A 14423-nucleotide genomic window follows, 5' to 3' on the forward strand; every position below is an offset into this window, starting at 1 on the left:
CCTAACACTAATTTTGAAATACGGGATTTCTCCATGTTGGAGAGATTTCGACGATACATCCTGTTTTGAAATTATTATTCTCTTTGGACCAGCACACAGCTTTTTCGCACTATAACACATCACGCTGAGCCATTTTTTACAATTCTGTATCAATTTGTTGGAATGTTTTCAAGTGTGCAGATTGGAGCTGAAAAATTCAGATATTGGAAGACTGGCAAGGGAAATTTATGTTCGTGATTGTTATATGACGCAACTGCAAAAATCAATGTTTAGAAAATATATTTAATGCCACAAAAAAACCCTAGGCATTAAGGAACTGTACTTCCTAAAATATATAAAAAAACTTTTTAAAAACCACGCTTATATTAAAATGCACTAAATAGGAGAAAATAATTTTTTTCCTGGTTCTCCATGAAATATCGAATCCAGTTAAATGATTAATAATACTTTTACCCACGAAGATATCGTCAATATAGTTAAGCACTCCACGCTTTTATTTTTATAGTCAATGTCATCATTTTATTTAAATTTATATTAAATTTTTCTATCTATTCCGACACTAATTTTATAACAGAAGAAACTTTGAACTAATCGCTTAAAATTTTGGGGGAAGATATTATTTTCTGGATTCGGTATTTTATGGAGAACCTGGAAAAAAATTGTTTTCTCCTTTTTAGTGCATTTTAATATAAGCGTGGTTTTTAAAAAGTTTTTTTTTATATATTTTATTTTCTACTTTTATTGTCGTCGGAAGCAAGTGTGTATACAAAATTTCAGCAAGATTGGACTATGAGAACAGGTTTAAAATTTGATTACAAGATTTGACGCATACAACAACAACACGGGAAGTTAATATAAGCGTGGTAAAAATTAATTCCAACATTGCTTTAAAAAATAAATTGATATATTTTTCATCAAAAAATGGTTTCAGCCGTCGCCTTTTGCTTTCAGTATTAATTCCGTGTTGTGAATTCCGTTTCAAGATTAACTTCACAGGTCGAATTACCTCGAGCTGCGAGTTGTCAATGATAATTTTTCTCCAGCACTTAATTCCGCGCTCCATCTGCATTTCAGAACGATAGTGCTTATTTTCTTGCGAAGAAGTTTCTCCCTGGGCTAGCAAAAAGCTGCTGGACTGAAAGGGAATCAAAGAGCAGGGAATTTGTCCGAGGATGGTCCGCAACAAAAGGGAATAAAATATTTTACGCTTAAACGGGCTGAAAATGATTTTCCTGTCCCGGGGGGATCACCAGCGGCGAAGAATTCCTCATTATCGATTCATGCGGTCTTTTAATCGGCAAGTCACAAAGCAACGAGAACTATTAAACAGCTACATGTACACCTTGGATCTAATAATTTTTTTTTTCTTGTAATTCTCGCTTGGAATGCTACGTTCATTTGCATTTTATCGCGAACTTTTATTACCTATTTTTATAAGCTGTTTTGTAGAATACAGAATAAGTAAAAATTATCTTTCATTGGTCAAAAACTTTCTTTAAGTCAAATGAAATAAATGTACCGAGCTTGCGAAGGATTTGTAAGGGGGTCCTGAAAAGGGATGAGCGCAAACATTGCCGTCGACAGATATTGGCTAGGGATCACGCTGAACTGGCCAGCTATATGTTGTCGCGTGTATATTTGAAAGAAACGAGTGAAAAACTTACGGAAACAGGAAGTCACCCCACATTACATTGTCCCAAAAAAGGGGAAGATGTTTTTAGAGGTTTTGGGAATATGAGGAGAAATATACATGGGGGAGGATTCGGAAATATAAGGATATAATATCCTGCCAGGACATTGCTCCCTACGCAATAGGGAAGTCGAGGGTGTCCTTTCATAAGAGGACTATGCTAGACACCCTAGAACCATGAAAAGGCTGAAGAAGATCAAAATATTCATCTTGAACATTTTCTTAGTCCTGCGAAAAATTTTTACTACAAAATACTAGTACTTATGTCAAAGAAGTTTAAAAAGTTCTTGTTGTTGTTTTTACAAGGACCGTGGCAGGCCCCACGACACTCACTCCAGAATCTTGAAGATTCTTAAAGAAAAATCTTAAAACATTTGTTGCATTTTGAAAGAGGATAGTTCTCGGGATTCTGTGAAAAGTGGATCAAGCGAAATTTGTGCGGGTGCATAAGAGGTAGCAGCAATGTAATCTGCACTTAGGAGCACGACTCATTCGTCGATCGTCCGAAGTAACTGCTCAACTATCTCCGGCGAGACGCAACTTCAAGCACCAATTTGATACCACTCACCGGCCAATTGAAATTGATCCGCCGCACTGGCAAGGAGGCGCATTCCAGGAGTCGCGTTGCAGCGGTGCACTTGCGGTGCATCCTCGCCGAATGCACCCTCCCCCTTCGAAAATCGCTTTAACAGAGGCAGAGCCGTAGACTTCCGCCCCCGTCGCGGTGCTCGAACGTCGAAAATTGAACAATATTCCGGTTCCCCTCGGCTGCATCGCCGTTCCACATACATTATGCACACAGCTCGCCGTGTAGACTAGCGATGGGATGGAGTGTCTTGCAAGTCGAGTCGAATCTTGACTGATTGCAGTCGATCCTTGCACGAGTATTTCGAACACTGCTTCCAACTGTACTCGAAACTAAACCAGAAAATCTGCATGTTTCAATGTTTCTAAGTATGTTCTACTTTATTAAGTATCCTCTTTTTTATTTAAAAATGCTCTGAAGTGTATAGCTGCATTACGATGAAATTGCACTCCTTTCGATTTGCATATTTTTTTCTCCTGAATTTTATTGACCCCTTCGATGAAGCTGACAATATGCATTCCCGGTGAAGTGTATAAGCTATGATCTTCGAGAGACCTCTTTCTTAATCTATTAAAATTGCAATTCGTTTGATTTACGCACTCTCTTCTGTCGAATTTTATTGGCGCTTTTAATGCCAATTGGAGATGTGCAATCTATTTGAAATGCATTCGCCACTTTCTGAATTTTATTGGCATTTTTACTGCAGCTAAAAGTATTGGACAAGTACGCAAGTTTTTATGGGGGTTACTGTAAACGAATGGATTTTATTGTCTCATTAAAAACAATTTATTTGACGCGTTTATTGCTTTCGACGACTATTTTTCTGTCTTCATTTTTGACATCTATGATAGATCGCGGACTATTCATTCCCGGTTTAACAGGTCATATTTTCTTCCACCAACCGGATTTTCGGTGTTCACGTTACAGTGCAGTCGACTGTAGCGATCCGATAACTGTTTTTTTACTACAATTTTGTCACCTTTAAAGATTAACGTTTAATAAATTGTTTAGCACAATGCACTGTAGCGACTCGATAACGTTTTTGTCACTTTTTCCCGGAGTTAATATTCATTGGACAGTTATACATACATGCAGGACGTATATACGGTTTACATTGCAATGAACGGACTATCAATAATACTCGGCACGTGTATTTAGTTTATCCAATTATCTGTTTCTTCATTATGAAGTCTATTAACACGAATACACTACTGTTTTGAATATCACAACATAATTGATTCATCAACTAAATAATAAAGAATTAAGATTTAGAATTATGAATCTCTACCTGCCATGCTGAAACAGCCTGTTGTGCATTAATAACAACAAAATAGTGGAAGCATGCGTTACATCCGAAATGATGACGGCTCGGCAGTTTCCAGGAAACAAGTATTGCTCGACGAAATATTTCGTCGTTCACAGTGTCGCGTCGGGACATATCCAGAGAAAAGAGGGAGTTCAACAACGGGGAGATCCAAAAATGGGTATTGCGGATGTTAAAATATTAAAATCGATCCGCGTCGATTTCCCGCCTCGCTACCATTAAAAAATCGCGCCGTCGTTCGGTGGTTTAATTGCCGGCCGCGAGCGTTGTTTCGTTTAATGGCGGAGGGAAGAATGGGAATTGGGTGATAATGTATCCGCAGTTTCAGCGAGCTTTCTACCCACAACCCTTTTGTTCTTACTACCTTCCCATTACACACTGCGTTCTTTAACTCGCCGTACAGTTAATCAGCCTTACAATCTAAAATAAAAAGATCGAGAACCACTACCAAAACCTAAGGAATCATTGAAATGATTGAAAATGTAGGTGGTGTACGAGAATTACTTGTACAATCACTTGTACAAATATTTCGCAAATTACACGTTCAAGAGTGTACCTTGCACTCTCCTCGACGTCTGACGCAAATCTCGTACAGAAAAAGAGGATCGTACACTTTGTTAACCTGATTAAAATATTCCAATCACCCGAAGACATCCCGAAGACATCAGATCAGCTAGGCAGGTCCGCCCCTAGTCGTTTAAAAGCTAGAATCACGGAGTTTTTTCCTCGAACGGCAATTTACGAGTCGGACGATCGCTCGGTTTAATTGCGGCCAAGTCGTATTTAAACGAAACTACCACTTCCTCCGAACTTCCCCGGCTCTCTTTCTCTCTGTCTCGTGGGGTTAAGCTCACTCCGGGGCGATGTTATCTTGGGAACTGGTCGGCCGAACGGTAAGCATTCGGTTGAAGTATTTATTCTCCAAATTACCAGTCGTTAAACGTTTAAAATTCCGTGAAGCTTTTATTCTTCGACGCCTGTATAACGAGCGTGGGCGACGCAGGAACGAAAGGAGCGAGAAACGAAAAGAAAACCGAGAGACGACGCGCGATGACGACGCACGGGACGAAACGAAAGGGAGGCAGAAGCAGAGAGAAGCCATTTCGCTTTAAAAATTCGTCCGTCGAGATTTCACCGGGGATATCTGGCAAGAATGGTAACGGCATTAACGAACGGAAACAAGCTGACACGGCGATACGCTTTTCGCGTGGGTGCCGATATCGGCGGGATAGACGTACCGCTGAGAGCTTTCGACAGCTTTCACCCGATGTCTATGTGTGCCGATACCTGTATATATATATATATATATATTTATTTACAGCGCCAGGTGTATATATGTATATATAGTATATATATATATAAATATATATATATATATACCTGGCGCTGTGATTGTAGGTATGTGTCTGTACGTAGCCTTATATAAATAACACGGGCGGCCATGAAGAACGTAGTTGCGGCACCAGGAATTTCCAGGCCATACGCCAGCCGCATGCATACGGCCTCCATAACGTTTACTGCCTCTTATTTGTCAATGATATCGAGTTTCGGCCGTGATGCAACAATGATACGAACTAACTGGAACGGCTCCCCTGCAGTAAACCTGAATGCGACGCAGTTACTTGACTTGAATTGAAAACTTGCACACCGGTGCGGTGTCGCACTTCTCTTTCTCTCTTCGTGTTTCCCCGCTCTGGTATCGGGGGACCGGTTTATTATTGTGTTTTACAATAAGAGCGAGCCATTCGCACGTTTTGCCAACACTAAAAATCATTCTACCGCACTCAGCGGACGCCATTTTAACGATCCGACAATGCTCCGTCGACTACTGATCTCCGGGGAGCATATCATGGATTTACGGATCCAGGAAATGTACCGTTACATGAAATTCAAGGGTTGTTAGATTGAGAAAACATTTTTTTTTTACATACCACGTTTAAAAAACGGACTAAAAAAAGTATAAAATAATTTAAATAATAATAGATTTCTTTTTAAATGTCATGTTTAAAAACGGACTAAAAAGTATAAAATAATTTTTCCTAGCCCCGTACAGGTTTCTAACCCCACATACAGATTCCTAACACCATACAGATAGTCTTGAAAATTTGTGATTGGGAATTTTTAATAGCTATGAAAATACTTGTAAGATTTAAAACGAAAACGCTCATCGGGAAGTTAGTTTAAAATCAATTGCAAAATTTGTACCGAACAGACAAACAGACAGACAAGAAAGCGAGCTAATAAAAACGTGGTAACATGTTGGAATGTTTTAATTAGGCTCGTTTTAAAGGGTGAAAGTTGTAGTATTGAAACCATGAACTGAATATTTTTTAATGTTTATTTGTTGTGAAACGCAGCGAATATTTCGGGTTGATCGCTAAAGAGAATTGTATGACTGAAGATCTGCCACTTACCAATTTATTTTGTGATGCATTTGGGCCGCCAATTAGGCGAATCTTAGGGGCGCATCTCGGAGACGTTTCAAGCGGCTCTGGGACGTTAACGGTGCCCGTTAACGACGAGTGAAATTAACGAGAGGGGCACGGCACGGAGGAAATAATCAAGCTCACGACATTAAACGGTTTAACGTCGTGCGCGCTCTGTTTGCGTGTGCGCGAGCCAGCTTGAGGCAAACAATTTCCCCGGTGTTTTCTGCCGGTATGTTCCCCATAGCCCGGACGAGTACCTCGCTCAAAGGGAAACCCGGGCCCCGGTTTACAAATTTCCCGAGGATCGCCGAGAATCGAGGCTCTGGGCAATTATTTGCCGAGTTGCGCGCCGAGGACACCGGCTCTCTCACTCTTCTATCTCCCCTCTATCTCTCTCTCTCTCTTATTAGTCCTTTGCAAACCAGACTAGAAAAAAATTTCACGACGAACGATCCGCTTGTAAAATCGTTCAGCTCACTCCGTCCATTCAGAAACGTTCCTGCTATCGACTCGAAGTCTCTCCACGTTTAAGTTCCCACGTAAAACCTGTTCCCGATTTCGATGGATTGTAAACAGAGATCGTGCTTCGATCTTCGATGTGTTACCGCTCTTCGTTCGGAAATTCAAGATTGCATGTTTTTCAAGAAAGTTTCGCTGAAAGGTCTTTCAAGTTGGAAAGTCTTCGGTGAGTGAAAGATATCTTGTAAAGTTCGTGGAGTTGCTCGAATCTGTAACGTTCCACGCGAACGAAGAAGTATATGTATTGTTTCTAGACCTGATCAAAAATTGTGTGTATTTCTTAGAGTTGTTTGAAAGTCATAAGAAGAACCTTAAGAACATTAATGCAGCGCTTGCAGGAATATTCGCTTATTTCTGCGATTGTTTAAACGGCGCGGCATGGGAAATATTTCAACATTCTACAACTGCGAATTGCGATTCATTATGATTTCCACGCGCGGCCGAGCATTACACGGAAAATTGATCGTTCCGTGCAGCGTGCAAATACCAGTGTTATTTTTTTGTAATACGCGCTCTCCATTTTAAAACGTTTGATTGCGTTTCCCGCTGGAAATTACAATATATTCGCGATAAACAAACGCGTTCGCGTGACTCTGGACGTGACCATAAAAATCCTGACTTCCTCGTGAAACGTGATACTCGAATGGCAGGAATATCCGGCTAATTAGTCGACCCACTTTGGGGGTGAAAGAGAGGGTTGAAGGGACGTTTGCAGTACCTCGCCGTAGGCCACGGGAAAGTGGCAGAAGGTGATATTACGCGATGAGATGGGACGACGGGAAACGTGTAATTACCCTCGGTCTTCGGGCCATTAACTTGCCCGTTTCTTTTCTTTTTTTCCCTCAGGCCTGGTGTTACTGTCCGCGGTCGAGTCACCGCGCAGTTTTGCATGACACGCTCGAGAACTCGGTTCATTAAAAGTACGAGGGTACAGATCGAGATACAGCGGCGGCAACCCTCGCTATAATCGCGCTCTCTGTACCTAGTTATAAGCACGCCGTTCTCGCACCGTCTACCGTCTTCCACTGGCTGCCTGACAGCGCACGAATCCTCGGCTCTGCCGTTGCTGACAGCGGAAAACAGATAACGGTGAGTGGATCGCTGAACACACGAATTTGTACTGCACACGATGCAACAAAAATTAGCGACGATGGTCAGACCGTATTTTTTAATATTTTTGAGAAAAAAAGAACAAATGGAACAAATTTCTTTTTCTATCTTCGAACGTTACTAAAATTCACCAGTTCTCTAGTTTCGTTGTAAAATTGCTTATTTCTGTTGGAATTTATTTAAGAAACAAATTGACAAAAACAATCTAGTGTTATTTAGTAGGCAGATTCGGTTGCTCGATATTTAATCAAGAGTGGTTTATTGTATACCCATATTCCAACAATTTCTTCAGGATTCAGCTTCAACAGTTCAAAGTGAAATCATAGCGAAATCTAAATCCGTACCTCGTTATAATCATGTGGACATCCCCACTCCTTTTACTAGTTTGCCGACTGCACACGATTGCTGATACCGAAAAAACCCCAGATAACTGTGAATGGATTGCCGAATCCACGAACTCGTGTTGCACACGATGCAATCACAGTAGTGACGCAGCTTGGTCGGAACTTTTTACTATTTTTTAAATAAAAAAGAAAAATAACAGATGGGATAGATTTCTTTTCCAAACACAACGAAAGCTCCGGTAACAGGTTTTAACAATTTTCGAACAAATGGAAAATATCGTAAATGGAGTGCGGGTCTTTTCCGAATGTAATGGAGGCTTTCGTGCTTTTTGGCTAGGCTTTTCTAACGAATAAAATAAATATCTTTCAGACACTTTTAACTTTATAAATATTTTTTTCGCAGACAGAGAATTGCGCGATCGCGTTGAATTGTATAGAGTTGTAACATAAATATGTTCTCGACTATCTTTAATTTGTTTTCAACTATGTAATCATAGTTACACTCATGTCAGTAAAATAAGTCTCCGTACACCCTTTAAAACAGAATAACTTTTTTATAATTATACCAAATGACCTGATGTTTTGCAAGCAATTAGAAGCATTGGTTTACTAAATGATGTGCAAAAAATATTTTCTGAAAATTACAATTTACAAGGTTGTATGCCAAAATAAAAAAGGCACTTTTTAAAACTTTTTTATTTGGGCCCTTAATAAAAATTTAAAATATATGTTTTGTGGATCTATAGTAGCTACACACACCTGCTGAAAATTTCATCGAAATCGATTGACATACACACGAGCTAAAAGCGGTTAAAAATTGTGAAAATACGACTTTTGATCAGTTTCTGCTTAAAATCCACAGAATCGTACATCTTTCGATAAGTGTCGTTTTTTCCTGCGTCAACCGATTTCGATGAAATTTTCAGCATGTGTATGACTAACATAGATCTACCAAACATACATTTTAAATTTTCCTTAGGGATCCAAATAAAAAAGTTTTAAAAAATGCTTTTTTTATTTTTGCATGTCACCTGATCAATTGTAAACTTTGGAAAATCTTTTTTCCTCATCATCTAGTAAACCAATGCTACTAATTGCTTACACATAATTAGATCACATTTGGTACAATTATAAAAAAGTTATTCTGTTTTAAAGGGTGTACGGAGACTTATTTTATGTTACTGTATTTTTGTTACAACCAAATATATTCGCATCGCGAGCTCAAATTTCGGGATTATCACGATTCATAAACGCGCAAACAATCCCAAAAGCGGGAACATCGGAGAGTATGAAACTGGATAAGTATATGTATTTTCGCAACGAAAGTTTTCCGCGCACGGGGCGCGCATTTTAATTTTCGACATTAAATATTTGGCCTCAAATTTCGCCCGACCATTTGGAAATCGCGCAGATTATCGAGTTCACCTCTCGGCTCCCGCCCGTTGCATATTTCACCGAGAATATTTCCCCACGCGCCGTTAAGCTCTAATTCCGATCGGAAATTAACCAGCGATAACTAAAAACACCCGATGAATTAACGGCGCTCCTATTGAAACTGCTAAAGAATTTCACCCCCGGCAGTGGTATTCTGCTGATTCATTATATTCCCGATACGATTAAGTTACATTTATCGGTGGTGGAGCAACGCGCGCGCGCACGCCACGCGACTTTCAATGCGGCAACATCAACACGACGGTGTTAATATTTTGGGTCACTAATTCGCATTGTTCCCCATTCTGCGACGAACAATGCCAGCGAATATGTATTTCGGTGAATACATCGCAAAACCCATTCTTTTGGCCCGACTATGAAAATCATTATAATATTTAAACAAAGTTTACTACCCGAAGAAACGCAACGACGATTTATTATGTTTCCGAACATTTTTGCTTTGATTGTCCCGAAACATTTGGCCGGGCCCATCAAGCGTAATAGCAGCCCTTAAATTATGAACGAACCAGCATATTGTACTCTACAGTTTTCTGTACTGTAGGACCTCAATTATCCAAACCTTCAAAATCTGATGGTTATCTTGTTTCGTCTTGTTGGATGGACAGTTGGCTTCATTTCGTGTTAATGGTTCTTTTTAAACAGACGCTGAGAGCGACCGAATTTATATAAAACACCCTCGAATGGCTTATTTTACTCATATTTTTGTACGCGTCGTTCATTAAATTTGAATTTTTGCGCCGAATAAAGTAGCCTCTTGCCACTCGCACTAAAAAAAGACACAGAAATGTTGTTCGGGGGAATCCTGAAAAAGTATTATCGGAAGCTAGTGTTCCATTATTCGGCCATTTATTTTCCGCGAGGAAATTAATCTCTCCGAGATAAAAATTACCATTAGCACATAAACGACGCGCGCTAAAATTTCAGTGTACTCGATGCATTCGGCGCATTGTGCCGCGTAACTATACATATATATGGAACAACCGATGGTGTTATAAAGTTCCATTAGCCATATTGCAGAATGTTCCTCGTAAAATCTCCCTGAAAAGAATATATTATAAAAACAAAACATTAAAAATAGGATAAAGAGACAAACATCGAATTAAATTGTCTCTGAAGCGCATTTACGGTCAGAATAGCGTACACTCTCGTTTTCGATTCTTCGCGCGGCATAATCAGTGTTAATGTCGGTGTTTATATCGACTCTTGGGGAATTTGTTGGTTGTGTAACGGTATGTGATTCGTGAGCGCAGCTTTGACATTACTGAAAATTCTCTGCTGCCGATCGATCGGCATTGTCAGAGCGCGGAAACGCGCGCAATGTTGACCGGTTCCGCGTAAACACGACAAGTCGCTCTATAGTCCGGGGTTAATTCGCCCCTCCGTGACAGAATTTAAATTATCCTACCAAGAGAGACCGAGATAGAGAGAAAGAGAAAGTCGGGCGTGAGGTCAATTTCGCCGGCTGGTTAATTTGCTGGCCGAGAAACGGCACCACCCACAAGAACACACCTCCCTCGTATTTTCCTGACCCGACTTTCCGCGCCCCATCGCCACCCCATGTAACCCGCAACGTTGCCAACGGAGTATCAAAATCAATTACAGCTCTCATTACCGTGCGAATTAAAAGCCAAACGAGATTAATCTCCTTGCGACTCTTCGTCCAAATGCAAACTGCAGCGAACCTCACGATTTTTTGAACCGTTGTCCAGGAAAATATGCAGGGTGTTTCCTACTCTTCCGGCAAGACTGTAGGAGCATGATCTACAAGTCAAAATACGAAAAAAATGTTATATGAAGTTTATTTATAAACGCTTTATTACAATATTATAGGCAAATATTGAATGTAGCCTGAATAGGTACGGAACAGCAGATTTAAAGCTGAATAATACGGAAGGTCGATTGTGTTTACTTTGCCTGTACTTACGAGATATTTCTTAACGTACGAAAATCGTTAAAATCGTTTATAAACAAACTGCATATAACATTTTTTTCGTATTTTCACTTGTAGATCATGCTCCTACAATCTTGCCGGAAAAGAAGGAAACACCCTGTATATACAATATAAAACATGTATTAGTTCGTCTAGAATAGTAAAAATTACGGCTGCTCTTTAATTTACCGGACTCAAAAGTGCCTTCCTCCTATAAATTGTGATGTATTTGGTATGTAATCCAGTAGATTTGTACCCGGGGCGGCTGCAGATCGAAGTTTCCGTCACTACCAATATGGCGGCGCCCTTACCTGTCAAAAACACTGCAAGTTGCTCAACTTCAATCAAGCATAGCTCCTGAACCATTGATCCTACAGGATCAAAACTTCGATCTGTAGCCGCCCCGGGTACAAATCTACTGGATTACATACCAAATACATAATGATTTATAGGAGAAACGTACAAATTTTAAGTCCGGTAAAGTAAAGTTTACCCAAAATTATAGAACTAGAAGACTATTTTTATTCGAATAATTTTTGAAGTAAAAAAACTTCTTTAGGCGCACCACGTAGACAATTGCTGGGCAGTGGACGAGTCTGATCCGCCCCACTCCGAGGTAAAACGCTATTCGGGTAAACTCGGGGGAGCCGAGTTTAGCCGATCGAGCAAGAAACAAACAGGTATGTAATCGCCACAGAAGTATTCACTTCGGTCGTGCGGTCTTGTGCGCACAGTATTGTTTTATCTAAATATAAAGGGTGTCAAACCAAAAAGTGCCCGGAAGGATCCGTCCGCCGGCCAAAACCCTGGAAAACTTCTCCGCAGGAGAAGTGGTAGATCTAATCACTCTTCAATTTCAAGGTTCTCCCATCAAGCCGAGTCACGAAAGTCCCTAATTTGTTAGATCTACTCTCTCGTAGCTCGTCTGTGCACGGGCGTAATCGCATGCCCCCTGGCGCACGCCCAGGAACAGGAACAACCGGGCGTAAAAGTGGAAAGTGTTTCAACGGGGCCAGGTTCGAAAGCATTAAAGCGTCGTTTCCCCGGCAACATCTTTGGTTATACGGGCTGCATACGTTATCGTCATTACCATACCACTCGAACGTAATTTATAGACGCGCTTGTAACGCGGGCGCCCGGGAAAATATGGTTAAAGTACGTCGCCAAAGGAGGTTCTTGCCTCAAACGGAGTGTATCAACTGCTGCGAGGAGTTGATACTACCTCATCGGTCGTGAATCATCTTCCAAAAGACGCTTCTTTGTTCTCATTCTCATCAAAATCGAGTCTCGAAATTGCCCTACTTCTCCTTTCAAACTCGTCTAACGTAAAAATCGTTGATGATCATTAACGTGCCGAAATGTTCCTCGAACAAAAACGTACATTTAAAAATTTTCATATCAATTTGCTGTACAGGGTGTATAAAATGTAATGGTCATCCGTCCTAGGGCTTACATTTGTAAGAAAAACTTGCTGCAAAATAGTTTATGACAAAGAAAATTGTTGTTAAAGTTTGTTTTTACATCAATACCTTCTACTCGTCCAGAAGAAAAAAGAAGAAAGAAGACCATCCTTGTGTCCGCGTTGCTATCTAGCGGTTCTGCTCGGTAATCGGCGCACGATCGTCAGGCCAAATCGTATCGATCGGTTCATACAGAAATACTTTTCTACTTTATGTATATGAAAATAACTATTATATTTGTTTGCGGCATGTAACTTCTTTCAAGCTTTTCTCTTCTGGATGAGTGGAAGATGTTAACATAAAAAACAACTTTACCAACAATTTTCTTTATTATAAACTATTTTGCGGCAAGTTTCTCTGATAAATGTCCACCGATCCAGAGGTATAGACAGTACAAGTTGTTTTGTTCCGACAGCTGAAAATGCAATAACTCGCAGTTCAACAAGAATGGTTCTTCGCTTGGGGACAAAGAATACTGGATGAAAGAGTATTGCGGGAAAAAATCGTAAAATATCAGGAACAAAGAGGAGAGTACGAGAGAATAAAGATGTCGGTGAAAGGCATGGTCCGGGACGAAATCCGGTAACAAATCGAAGTCGAAGGGAAGACGTCGGAGCCCTCGAAGGATGCATTTCCGTTAATGGAGACGGACGTAACTTCGCCGGAATGCAATTTCGTTTCGGAGCAAGTTCGCTGGGTCCCGGTGGAAAAAGCGCGGGCTAAAGTATGCGCCATTGTTTTCGGGTACCTCGTCTGCCAATTGTATCCTCTAACAACCGAGAGTTTCGGCGTGTCTGAGAGCGCTATTACCGAAATCGCGTCCGTCATCTTCGCCTGCGCGAATAAAAATTCTATTTCCCTCTCCTCGTCTCGTTGTCTCGTCGGGTGTGTTCTTATCGCCTTAAACCCCCGACAATGGAACAGTATCCCCTAACATAATTTAAGGTGTTCACGGTGATACGGCCTTCTTACGCTATGCCACCGGGGATCGTAAAATCCGAACGAGGATCGACAGAAGGTCGCTCCGTAGATCCGAAAATCATGTGGAACTGATGGGGACGATTCCGCGCCGCCATTACGCTGAATATTGCAACACGGCTCGTGCGAATGCCTCCATTTTCGCAATGTCTAGGACTTTATCCCTTCAATCCAATCTCTTTTCTCTTCGAGCCCTTCGTCCGGCAAATTATTGCATGATTATCGGCTCCTTGGCTTTCTACACGCGATAACGAACGCCATGTTCATGGCTTTTTATTTATAGCTATTTGTGTTCAATGAAGATATTATTCAAGAATCAGTGTTAACAGCATCATTAAAAGTGGCCTCGAATTTTATTTTTAATTTCTTTTATGGGAATGTTGACCAACGCTCCCCTAAAGTCCAGAGAATATGATGGAATATTCGATACTGTGTCGGTTCAGTGAAATAATGAATTTGATATTTTCAGAGAAATTCGTTCACTCGGTGTGTACATATTTCGGATATTATTCCGGAAGGCACCGGTGGCCAATCGATATAAAAATTGAAGCATGTTATGAAGAAAGCGGAAGGACCCCAAATATAAAATTTTAACTTCGGA

This window comes from Lasioglossum baleicum, chromosome 15 (genome assembly GCF_051020765.1).
Source record: "Lasioglossum baleicum chromosome 15, iyLasBale1, whole genome shotgun sequence".
Classification (NCBI taxonomy): domain Eukaryota; kingdom Metazoa; phylum Arthropoda; class Insecta; order Hymenoptera; family Halictidae; genus Lasioglossum; species Lasioglossum baleicum.